The sequence below is a fragment of the Vipera ursinii genome (genome assembly GCF_947247035.1).
Source record: "Vipera ursinii genome assembly, chromosome: 1".
Taxonomy (NCBI): domain Eukaryota; kingdom Metazoa; phylum Chordata; class Lepidosauria; order Squamata; family Viperidae; genus Vipera; species Vipera ursinii.
In genome coordinates this window covers 45,149,633-45,162,778 of record NC_139512.1, presented here as the reverse complement: position 1 = coordinate 45,162,778, position 13,146 = coordinate 45,149,633, and the positions used below count along the sequence as shown (strand labels likewise).

Here is a 13,146-nt window from a genome sequence, read left to right as displayed (position 1 = left end):
TGTGAACACCTACAAGAAGGAGAAAGTAGACAAGTGAAATATTGCCAACTGTCTCTTAGCCTCAGTGTAAGACTTCTGTTGAGACAGCCTTGGCCATTTCCTCACTAATGATATATGGTGTCATTCAACCATTGCTGCACTGATCTAAGTATAATGAATACACAGTTATACAGGCACAGTGGTGTTAGGATGATGCTATAAATCAGCAGGGAAGAAATGGCTTGTCACAATAAAGATGTTTGAATGTTTTAGGCCTGCTGCAGTGATGTCTGTTGGTTGCAGTTGCTTACACCCTCTCCTTAAAATAAGTTCTAGTAAACTTAAAATAATTTTCTTCCATGGAATTCTTATATTAGCTAACACCTAATATTTGAATATTTGAGAATTGCTGTAGGGTTGATTCTGTGATAGACCTTTCACTTGTTCTGTTTATTAGTTTGATATTGTAGTTGCCAAATTATGAAAATTCATGTAATATATCTCAAGCTTCCCTCAGTGTACCACATTAGAAGGCTAGATGATAGAGGTGAAGACAGTATGAAGAGAAAATAGTAAGGGCCTTTCAATGCTTAAATAAAATCTCTCCAAAAGTTCAGACACATTTATCAGTTTCTCCGATTTGATTTTCTATTACCCCTGGTCTTAAAAATAATGTAAAACATTCAATCTGAATAGCATATATTTTAAACAAGATCTAGCAGGTACACCTCTCTCCTGTCTGTCGCCCACATTAGCACTATAGCTTTAAAATTGTGAGGATATATTCATTTTCCTATTTAGAGAGTGGTTGATGATTGAAAACCTGTCCTCCTCCTCCTCCTCTCCCCCCCCACTGGTTTACTCAAAACAGTATCATTTAAGATAAGGCTTTGTTATTTTATCCCTATTGTTAGGCTCAGAGTGACATGCAGAGAAAATATACATTTGGTTTTCTGGAGATAACACAAAAAAGATTTTAGTCCCTCTAAGGACCCATCAGTCAACACCCTGATTTGATTTTGCTAAATAAAAGAAAATCGGGTAAGTGGAGAGGAAAGAACTCCACTACAGTACAAACCCCTTTGGTGGAGATTCTTTCCCTCAATTTTCCTACCGTAAATACTCTAATGTGGTTTAGTCTACTGGCTGCAAAGCCGTTTCAAAGGATAGTCTTAAACAAGTGAAGTTTCAATCTCTTCCCAGCATCTCAGAATTATGGTAAAATTAAATGGTAGTGGCTGCTGCTTTTGGGGAGGTGAGGAGATTTTAAAATGTTAACACCACCAGAAAACTCTAGGTTCTCTTATACCAAGATTTTTTTGAGAAGGTGGAAGGCCTTTTCTTTTGAACTTCCTTCGTCGAGGAATCTCTGTTGGGTCAATTTAAAGTCCTTACAATTGGCAAGCGCGCACTCGCCGGCGCTCCCCTCCGCAAATAAGGGGCAAAGCCGTTTAGTTAAAGGCAAAGCTCTGAGATACTAGTCAATATCGCCTCCCGTATTCTATCTGAAACATGAGTCCACGGAAAAAAAAAAAGAGAATAAAATGGGCGGAGAGAAACTAATCCAGGCAGAAACGCCGCTTTGGACTTAAAAGAGGTTTTTGGTGAAAGGTAGGTTATAGGTGTTTTTTTTTCCTTCTTTTTTTCTTTCCCCTTTCGTTTTTGTTATTTTTTTTTTAAAAAAAAGGATTTTAAACCGCCTTTGCCTCTTGGAAAGCTTTCAGTTACGGCCCTGCCTTCCAAGCATTTCTTTCAATTAGAAAAATGGGAGGGACTCCAGGAGAGCGAGAGAGAGGCAGAGAGCGCGAGATGGCTATCGGTTGAATTCATTACCGTAAACATCTCCCCGGGGTATCAAGCGAGAAAAAGGGGAAAGGGGCACAGAGCTTCCATTAGCTGGGAAAATAGTCCGATCCGGCACCTCATTATACCGAAGATCAACCTGCGAAGGGGCTTGCTCTCCAGGGCGGGCTCCGGACTTTTACGAAAGAGAAGGACGAGGTCCTCAGACACGCTTCCCGGTGGCTCCACAGGCGGACGCCTGCAAAGCGCCAGGCGCTTCTTGTGATTGCTCCCCGGGTCCTGCCTCCTTGGGCTTCCTCCTCCCCGTGTGATCCGCTCCCCAGATTTCCGAAGACCCAGAGAAAAAAACTCCGCGGCAGCCTCCCGTCTCTCTCTCTCTCTCTCTCTCTCTCTCTCTCTCTCTCTCTCTCTCTCTTGCCTGGACTTGTTGGGGGATTCGACGCCTCTTGCGCGCGCGCCCCGCTGCTTCCCCCAACCGGGAGGTGGGCAAGAGGCGTGTGTGCGCGTGCGCGTGCGTGCGCCTGCCCCGGGCATTCTTGGGGATGCTGGAGTCCCAGGCTCCGCGTTGGAGGAGAAAAGGGGAGGATGTGGTCGCTGCCTCGTAAGAGAGCGAGGCGAAGAAAAGGGAAGGAAGCGCTCCGCAAGAGCCGGAGCTGGCCGCAGCCGCCCCGGAGGCAAGCGCCACCAGCCCTCGGCGGAGGAGAAGGGGACGTTAGGGCGCCGAGGTCGGGATCCCGCCTGTTTTTCTGAGCTGCTGTCGACCTTGCACAAGGTAGCCCGTGAAAAAAACCCGCCGCCGCGGCTGCCAAAGTTTGCTCTGGTCTGCTCGGCCACAGGCGCCCGGGAATTATATAAGCATCGGAGTCGGAGGAGGACTTACCCAGACCTGCTAGGTAGAGTTGAGTGCCTCTTAGGTCTTCTCGTTCCAGCGATTTCTCCCCACCCCACTCCACCCAGCACTAGGCAGGTTGATTCTTTTGCCAGACTATTACAACAGAGCCTCCCCCTCAAAAAATAATAAAATAATAATAATAAAAATAATGAATGGCTGGAGATCAAGTTGGCACAAGATTACCACTTCGTTTCATTAGAAGAGGCGTTTTTTTTGTGTGTGACCTACACACACAGGTGGAAGAACCAGGGAGTTGATCAATGCCTGTGTGACAACTGGAGCAACTGGCAACCATTCGAAGCTAGGCATAGTTCCCTGTTTTTCTTAACCACAGTATGAGAACCCAGGTGAATGTAAGTAGAAGCATGCTGGCTGATTTCTCCTTTTTATTTCCCAGGGCTATTTAGCACCCCACAACTTGTGATATCAGGCTCCAAGGCTATGCATCTTGAATGACTGGGAATATTTCCCAGAATGGTGGGGAGGGGGAGGACAGAGGGAGAAGTTGCAAGGAAGAGACAAATCTAGTAGTTTCAAGCCTAAAACGAGATTTATGAGATTTAAAGGAAAGGGATGCAGGAATGATTTGTAAATATGCCTTGGTATTCAGAGTCTCATTAATAAAGCCAGACTTGGTGGCTTGGGGGAGGAGGCAGAAATGGCATTTCAGGTCCATCAAATGCTCAGCAGAATAATTTCATATAAGTGGTCAGAGTTGATCACTATGCTCAAGCTAAGAGGCAAAAGGGACATTTGAAGGAAGAGGCTGGGGGAAAAAAAAGCTCTGCAGAAAAAGCATACATTAAATAAAATGCCAGCTGAAAACTAACAGAAAAGCTATCAACTTTCTTCCTTGGAATAGAGAATCAGTCAACAGGAGCTTTTAATTAATTTTAATGGAGCAAATGTGTTTTAAGGCTCACAATAAGCTAATGAACTCCAAAGCACAAATCCATGTAAAATCCTTTGCTTGCATATAGAAAGTGCTGATTAGATTTCTGTAGTGGCTGATTCTCCCCACCCCTTACTCAAACACAACACACACACTTTATGGTTATTTTGCTTTGGTTTGGGTTAGAAAGAGGGCATTTTTATGTATGGAAGGAAACATCTGTTGGGTTTTATCCCCCTCTTGCATGAAATCATATTCCAGAAGTTTATTTACTGCCTTTTAGCTCCCCTGCTCTTACAAACCAATCAAACCAATTTAGAACAGAAACTTAATCTTCTCCAGGCAACAGAATCTGACAGTCTTCAACTATGCCTTGATAAAAGAAAGACCGTTCACTGAGTTTATTCATAGATTTATTCCCTGAAAGGTGTGTATTGGGAATCCCCCTCTACATAGTTATTTGGGAATCCATTTGGACAAAAAACAGGCCCTTGGTCAAATTAGGTATATTTTGTCAAACATACCTAACTGCACTCAATATTTTTTTTTAATGCAAGCTACACATCCTTGACATTTACAGCTAAAGAATATGGTGGGTTCTGCTAATTTGGAAGGCAATACAGTAGCAGATAATCTTATGTTCAGCAGAAATAAAACTTGGCAACCCTTCAGTAGTGGTGGCCTTTCTTTTAGAATTGTAGTAACTTACTTAACCTTATGGGAAAAAACCCAAAATATTACTATTATGTAAGGTTTTTTTTATGTTCAGATGAGAGGTTATTGTCTTACAGGTTTGGCTAAACGTAAGATTCCATCTCTGGTTCCTAAAGCTCCTTTTTCTTTCTACTTACTGAGTTTTTCATACCTTCCTTTTGTGATCAGTTTTTTAAAAAAATTCTCCCACTACTGTACTACTCAAGAAATACCACGAAGCCTATTTTGAATCCACCAACTTCCCAAATTTCCTGTGATACCTTATTGAGGCCTAGCACTGCATTTTTATATTTTATATAACCCTAACAAACATATGATTTTTTAAATAATAAATGTAGCTATGAGAGAGGAAGCTATATGCTAGAAGATTAGATCAGTGTATTGCTGTCTGTCCGTCCATCCATCCATCCATCCATCCATCCATCCATCTATCTATCTATCTATCTATCTATCTATCTAATATAATATTTTGCTTCCGGTCAATCTGGTTTCCAGTCATTGCTCAGTTTATGAAAATCCAGTACTTAAAGAATTGTTGGAATGTACACAAGTGGGAGAGGCAGACTGATTGTGAAATGTTATTTTTATCAGCTTTTGGCTTTCACTCTGCAATTTGAATTTGAACTTTTTCTGTAACCCATGATCATATTCTGCTCGGCAGAAGTATTTGATACAGAAATAGTCTTATCTGCAGCAGACAACTTCATCTGTACTCACAACTGAAAATACGAGCCATAAACTATAATTTCAGGCAAGAATCAGGAATACATGTATATTTATAATTGTCTGAAAGCAGATGTAAATAGGAATGTAGGAAAGAAAGACGCCAATATTCAAGAGCAGTAAGTGGAGTTTTTCTTCTGCTGCACCTTCCAAATAAAGGAAATAGTTCCTCTACAAATAAAGTTTTTGTTTTAAGAAGGATAGATTCTTAGTTACTAATATACTCGCTGCTCTTAATCTGAAAATGAATTCATTTTTCCTTGGATTACCTTCATATAACTTTGTGGTTTTTGCCTCAGTGATTCAAATTCAGTCCATTAGTGACCTCTATCTGTGAGAAGTATACAGAATCAATGCATGTTCTCTCCACTTTTTTCTTCTATGAAGTAGATTGGAAGAGAGAAAGTTGAACTGCTTGAGGTCTTCATAACTTAAGGTGATTCCCCCTCTGCTTCTTATTTTGAAGTACATTGTCAGAGTATCCACTGTATTATCAATTAAAAATAGATTAATGCAAGCTAATTTGGGTCCAGTTGACATGTGAAGAAAATCAGCCAGTGGGACAGTGTTGTCTTTAGGTTGTCTTGTCACAGTCAGAAAACACAACAAACTGCAGTTTGAGCTATCTGGCAATCTTTGTTCCAAAGGTTCAGCAGACTAAATGATTTTACATAACATTTACATATAGGAACATATGCATGGAAAATTACTTAGCAAAGATGTACAATAATCAGCATCTGAATACAGGAGAAGTATGATTTTAGGTAATAGCTTTAAAACAAATTTTCCTGTACTGTGAATACAAACTGGTGATCAAGGGAATGCATTGCTATTAACAGATGTTCCCTTTTAAAGCATTATTAAATCCAGCTTTCCAGTACTAATTTGTCTCTTGCCTACATCCAGATCCATATTTCATGACTGAGATAATTAATGTGAATTGAAAATTGAATACATTTACCAAATGATGTTTTGGGTTTACTGCTAAATAATATAGTGGCATTAAATGTTTCAGAAGACACTATTCTTTTTAAGTACATCTGTTCCAAGAGTTTATTCTTTGGCATCTTTCCTTTACTTCGTATCAGAAAAGCTTAAAAATGTCCAACATTAATTATTACCCTTCCCCCCCTATGCTTAAGTAAGAAAGAGAGAGGGGGGAGAATATAGGAACTCATAGTGGCTATTCTAAATAGTGGTACTCCAGACTGATGGTATTAATAATTTAAAGCAGTAAATAAGCTGTATATTCATTTTTATTTTCTTTTTTAAAATAACGAAGTATAAGATCAAACTAATGCTTTTATACCTCAATGCATTTTTTTCATATGAACTAAAAGCAAAACAAACCTTTTGGCTTCCTAGGAAAGACTAGCACCCTGAAGGGAAATAATCCAGTCTTGCCAGAATTTTTTCAAGTTCAGTCAACCCATAAAATGCTTAGTTAGTACAATGAGCTTTATTATTTTCAGTCAGTGGCCCAAGTTGTTGTGATCTTCCTGTTCTTTGGTCTTTGGCTGGTGATTTACACAATTAACTGGCTTTATTTCTCTTTGATTCCTTCTCTTGACATGGTTCTTTGAATGAATCCAAAGTCAGCACTAGTGAGATCTTTAAAACAAAATTCTTTGTTATAGTTAGCATTTTTTGAAGGTGTTTCTCAAGCAATTTTAAAATATCCTTAATTTAAAATATTATAAAGAATAATTGCATGCTTTCCAATCTGCTTCTTAAAAGCGTCTTCTTTTGCTTTCAGCAAGATCAGACCTGCACTGCTTTCTTAGTTTAAAATTATCCCATTAATTTAGTTTAATGGGATACTCTTCCTCTGCATATAAATTAAGGGAAGCAGAATTGGTTTTTTTTTTAAATCTACTTTATTTTCCACATAGATTTTAACTTAAAACTTTATTCATAACAGACCTAATTGTTATATGGGATTAATCCATAGTGACTGAAGCATAGACTCCTGAAAACTTTTGTTGTGCTCTTTCTTCTGAGACTGCTGAACCCACTTCTTCTAAATTCAAATAAAATTTTATGATGACATTACACTTTAGATTCCAGTCTTCCAGTTGTCAAAACCATTGATGAATTATGTATTCCCAATACTTCTGAATACCTATCACCATGTTTTGTTTGTGCTTTGAATAGTTTGTGCTTAACTTTTTACAAGATTAGTGTTTGTTTAACTTTTATTGGAATACATATGGTTTTTTGAGTCCTTCATAATTATTATGGATAGCTAATAAACTGATGAATTAATAGTGTATTTTCCTGTGAAAGTTTATAGAGTGATGACCACTATCACAGAAATTAAAATAGTTTCCCCAAAACTCTTGAAAGTAATATTTAAATAGTTTTGATAATTTATCAAGTCAGTTCTTGATAAACATTTGTTCATGTGGGATTAGAGGCTGCAGAATGTTTTATTTCTGATTCTTTTAAACGGTTGTGGAATCAATTTATTTTCCGATTTTGCTCATTTCAGCATAGATTGTGTATTATTACCACAAGAATCAGTTTACTTACTTAAAGATTAAAGTAACTTTTCAAACTTAAGGAGAAAGTGTCCAGTCTGGAGAGAAGTTATCTTGAACTGAATCCCATTGAACATACTGCAGCTATGAAACTATATATTTTGAACAGGCATACAATTTATAATGTGTTACTCAATTGATTAGAATGTTCTCACATTTAAAAACAGCATCAAATATTTTCTTGAAATCTTATTAAGACTGGCTGAATAAAGTCAAGTGTTTATTCTATATGCTTCCATTCTTTGTATGAATGTATTGGAGCAATTAGAATTGTTAATAACCCATTGTTGAAAACCCATTTGATTATAGTTTTTGTTCCTTTTTAAAAATTCCTTTCACCCCTTTTTAATTTCATTTTAAGTATTGACAAAAAATCTCTAAAATCTGTTTACTTTGCTAAGACTTTTTGGAAGCAATTTTATGTTAATTTGTATGTTCCTTTCACTGATACATGCATTTTCCTTTTACACAGATAAAACGAACTTGACGAGACAATTGCACTGAGAAAATCTAAGATGTAGACTTTTTTTAAAAAAAAATTCTTACCTGTTCAATAAAATTAAAATTAAATTTTATTAGTTTTTATGAAAATGTCCATCCCTTTTCTCTTATATCATTAAAAACATATAATGTCTTCTGTTTTTTAGATGCTAGCATATTTTTACTGCAAGCTTGATTTAAAATTGTAGCTACTTTAAAGTGTGGTAGGCAGCTAAACAGTGATGAAGGGCCAAAGTATAAAATGTAGAAAAGCCACAGACTTAAGGTGCTTAAGACCAGACCAAACCAAGCTTTTCCTCTTCCCAAAGTAATTGCTTATAAATGTGTCAAGCTTTATTTTCCTTTGATATTTTTGCGCCATCTGAATCAATGCATACGTACATGTCTCTGAAGGTAGCTGCTGTAAACTGTCTGAAAGATACACAGATGTAAAAGGTCAATGCCCAGAGTGGAAACAAAATCCAGAATCTCATCAGGACAGAAATGGGTTAATGATATGACTCTCAACTGCAGCTGGTGGAATGTGTCAGTCTCATAAACAGAAGCAAATGGGAAATCATAGGTTGCCTTGTGAGGGAAGGATCATGCAAACTTAGCATACAGATAGTTGATACAGCACAGCATAGATGCCTTGAAAATGGTACCTATGTTTGTTGTGCCATTCAACATTCAAGTTTCTTGGTCACAAACAATTACATGCTACCCTGCTAAAGTATTTGCCAAATGTTTGTTGTGCCATTCAACATTCAAGTTTCTTGGTCACAAACAATTACATGCTACCCTGCTAAAGTATTTACCAAATGTTTGTCAAAGCAACACATGAATCTCTTTTCCTTCAGGACAGAAGCAGAATTCTGGCCCAACAAAATTTGAAATAAATGTGTTTTAAAGTGCAAAGCAATTAGTATTGAATTAGCAACTCAGATCACATTCAGAGTGCTTTGTGTTTCATTAAAGGATATCTGGAAATTGTACGTTAATTGATTAGTTGGGTTATTGATATATTTATTCAAACCTGAAATACCAAATTATTCATTTGGGCAGCTGTTTAATCATAGAAGATATCAATTTTGTTTCCAGACCAATTCTTCCTCTTCCAAAGATCAGACCATCTATTTACTAGATTTTCAGATATCTATAGCAACCATTAAATACTGAAAGATACTTGCAGGTTTTTCCCCCCATACTTATAAGTAGACAAGGTTACTGTTTTACATCTATTTCAGTTGTTTGTAGTGTTCCTCCTCCTCCTCCTCCTCCTCCTGGATGCCTGCTGTTTATTTTATTTCATTTCATTTCTAAGGCCACCTATTTCTATAGCGACTCTTAGCAGTACACAATAGCCAAGTTTAGTCACATGGAACTGGTTTTTGTATTGATGTTGAAAGTTGGCCCACTGAAAAATAAACTCTGTATAATCAGAGTCTTGTACCCTGTGTTAATCATTAATCTTATCTCCTTAGCTCAGTTTTTTTTTTAAAAAAAAATACAGGATCTTACAACCTAAACATCTTTAACATAGTTAGTTCCATTGTTTGTTATTAATTTCTACTACATCAGTGCTGGACAGGGTGGGAGTATATGTGACTTTTTGAGTGATTTGAAAAATCTAAGCAAAGTTTTTCCATTTACAATTATTCGACAAAGGAAGCAATTGAATGTCATTGTCTTCTTCAGAAAGAAGAAGAATAATATATATATTGCTATTTTCAAACTATTCCAATTGCTGGCACTCAAGATTTCAGTAAAAAAAAAGCCGTTTCCACATGAACTTAAACTTCTACCATCTCTGTAGTAGGTAATGATTGAAAAAAATAAAATCATTTGTTTTTTAGTACCTACTCTTCTAAGTCATCAAGACACCAGTGGAATATATTTGTGTTCAATATGTTGGATATTGCCTGGTACTAATTTTATACTTATCTTCTGCTATACTGTTTAATGAATCTGAACATACATACCTAGATAGAAACAGTTTTTGAGGTGCTACAGATATAGAAGTAATATCGAAGTAATAATTATATCCTTCCTTTTATTTATTTGTTTATACAATTTATTGGCCTTGAGACAGTACACTCACCCCAAAGCCTAATCTTAATTATAATACGTAATTATTTTTAGGGATCCTTATTTTTATATGATGCCAAATGTACTTTCTATAGTATAAGAGGGTATTTCTTTTATGTGCATCTGTTCAGATGTATTTCACCAAATTAAAAATGCATAGAATAGCTGAAACACAATGTTTTATGTAGATAGAGAAATGAAAACACCCTGCAAATTCTTTGCATCAGTCCAATCATTCCCAGTGGTAATGCTTGGACTGTATTTGGCTTGATGCCAGAGTGCTAAGTGAAAATCTCTTGCTTTTCTTTCTTTTTTCTTGTTTTTTTTAAAATAAGCTGCTGTTCAATAGATTGTAAAACACGTGTTTGACTGAAATAGGCTGGATTGTTATTGTTATTATTTGATAAATTACTTTTGCCAACTATTGAATTTTCAATACCTTTTCATTATAGGAATGTCATGCTGCACAATAACAGTCTTTACACTGGAATAAAAGTGTCCAGCAGTTTGAAAAATAGCAATAAAGGCTAGGGTAGATAATGGTCTTCTTAAAACCTAAGCATTTTGGAGCAACTTTTTGGAATTTCCCTCGCTATGTATAGGCACTTTTCTTAGTTGTGTTGTGCCACTGTTTTAGGTAACAGTATTGATTTTAATTGCTATGTCCCTGCAACCATTTAACAAAAATACTCTATATATACACTAATATCTCTAGATAAGTAATATATAAATGTCAAAAGCTAGGTCTTGCAGTGTATACAGAGGACCTCTATAACTTTAAAATAAATGAAGTTTTTAGAATTGCTGCCAGCCTGGCAAGAAAAGCAGGGAGGATGGGGGGAGGAGTTTGTTGATTTATTCAGACCTTGTTTTCTTGCAGATTTTCTTTTATCCGTAACACAATTCTGCATGATATAATTCTAGATCTCTAAATAAGGAAATACTTTTTCACTACATGTAGAGGGATTGGACTTAAAGTACAGATTACTGCAATTTAAAACAGCCGAGTCCAGAGTGTGTATGCATTTTCAGCAATCAGCCAAAAGATAAGGAGGTGTCTTGCTGAAAATATTTGGCATAGATTTTTTGCCCTTCATTTGTTCAGCTTTGTACATGCATTAATCAGTTTGGCCATGATGACTTCCGGATTCACAGCCACTCATTGCTCAGTAACATCGATGAAATTTTTATTGGATCAAATGCACTGGATTTTTAATTATGACACTCAGTTCTTTACTGTTTCCTTCCAGTCATCAATATCTCATAAACAATCATATTTTACAAGCTGCAGGATGATAGTTTAGGGAGAAGTGTTCTAACTGGGACACGTTTTTCCCCTCCTCATCCTAACCAAGCAGGAGGAACAGGAAGCAGAAAGAGGGTAAATAGATGAACAATACACTTTCACAAAGTTATTGCCAAATCTGAACTCTGGCATATGTTATAGTTCAGAATCTATATCAATATTTTCCGTACTTTTAATGTTTGGGTTTTTTTATTTTTATTTTTACTTTGCTCATACAGCTAGCCAGCCACCTAGTGACATTAGACTTTTTAAGCTAAAGTGGACTAAGGCAGCCTTCTTCAACCTGGTATCTACCAGCTGTGTTACACATTTGTATAACTATGCCAGTTTATTTATTTATGAAATTTATACACTGCCTACCTCACTAAGTAACTCCGAGTGGTCTACAAGTAAAAATGATAAGTTTGGCATTATGAGAAGACGTTACATTGACTGAGCTAAGGAAAGGAAACTAATACCACTCAAGTTCCATTAAGGAAACAATCTTTGATAGCTTCCCTTCCTGGCTAGCAAATAACATTTTAATTCCTTAATTAAATTAAAGTCACTTTTTTGTCTTGGCCTCACCCATTCATTTCTCCTGCCCTTCCCCCATCTTGGGGATTATGATCCTCAACATGTCACACAAAAGCCATGTGTGGATATATGCTTGAAAAAGTTTGTGTATCTATGCCATACACTAGCTTAGATACATAGATTCACTGATTTACTCTTGACTGTGGGACACTGTAGAAATTTAACATTGTGTCCCCAACTGAGATCTATGGAATGTGCAGTAGGAATTTTCAGTGCCATGTGTGGTTTCTGAGTTTAAACTGAAGTTGAATCCCTACTGAAAAAATACTGTATTCAGTTTAAATAGATGATGATTATGATGATTTGGCTCCTGCTGGGCTCTTGGCAGCTTGCAAGAAATTACACAACAAATTTATGACAAGGCTAAGAGGTTAACCCTACATCTACTTGGTACAGAAGAATTCTCATTCAGCAAGAAGAAGCTGATAGCAATTTTATGCTGCATACCCACATTTACTGGGAGTACTGAAATACTGTGAAATATTTTGAGTAACATTTATGATTCCTTTGAAAGCAACATAACGTGCTTTAGAAAATTCTGAATACGGATAAATACAGGTGACCTTCATAACTGGGATGGAAGAGTAGCAATTTCCTTATGAATCTGCTACTCATTCCAGCATTTTTTTCTACTTGCACACTCAGGCATTCCCCACTTTCATTTTTATTTTTCTCTTACTTTTTTTTCCTTGAGCACAGTGCCGCCATAATCTTCCTACCTTTTAGCAATTTGAAAGGGGACAACTCATTCAGAATTAGGGCTTTGAATAAGTGCCTAACAAAGCAAATAGTATTTAACAGCAGCAATTTTAAACTTCTCCCAAATCCAAAACTGAAGGGAAAGTTTTCAAAGAAAGGAACCAGAAGCTAAGAAAAAGTGATCCCTGTCCCCTGAAACCTTCTTACAACCTGGGATCATTTGCTTCTGTCCTCCCCAAAGATTTGCTGCATGCTCTAAAACAGAGAGAAATCAAAATTAACAATTCTATGAAACAGCTAAAATGTTATGAAGCTGTGTCAGGGATTAAGGATAAAAAAAATATTACTTCTTAAGACATGGTTATTGTTACTGCTAAGAAGAAGCTATTTGGCCAGGAACTGGCCATGCATTCTTAATTTATGATGTGGTAGTAATTTCTTCGTTAGTTTTTAG

At 36.8% G+C, this 13,146-nt stretch overlaps 1 protein-coding gene across 2 annotated transcripts in view; it reads left to right on the top strand.

Annotated features, from left to right (window-relative positions):
- Positions 1–13,146, top strand: part of FLRT2 (fibronectin leucine rich transmembrane protein 2) — a 91,195-nt gene that overhangs the window by 2,252 nt on the left and 75,797 nt on the right. Inside the window, exon 1 of one of the 2 annotated variants that reach the window (XM_083348310.1) lies at positions 2,367–3,027. The exons of the other annotated variant lie outside the window; for it this stretch is intronic. The gene's annotated coding sequence lies outside the window, so the exon portion shown is untranslated. Of the gene's footprint in view, positions 1–2,366; positions 3,028–13,146 lie in introns of those variants that run through there. 2 annotated transcript variants of the gene reach the window in all.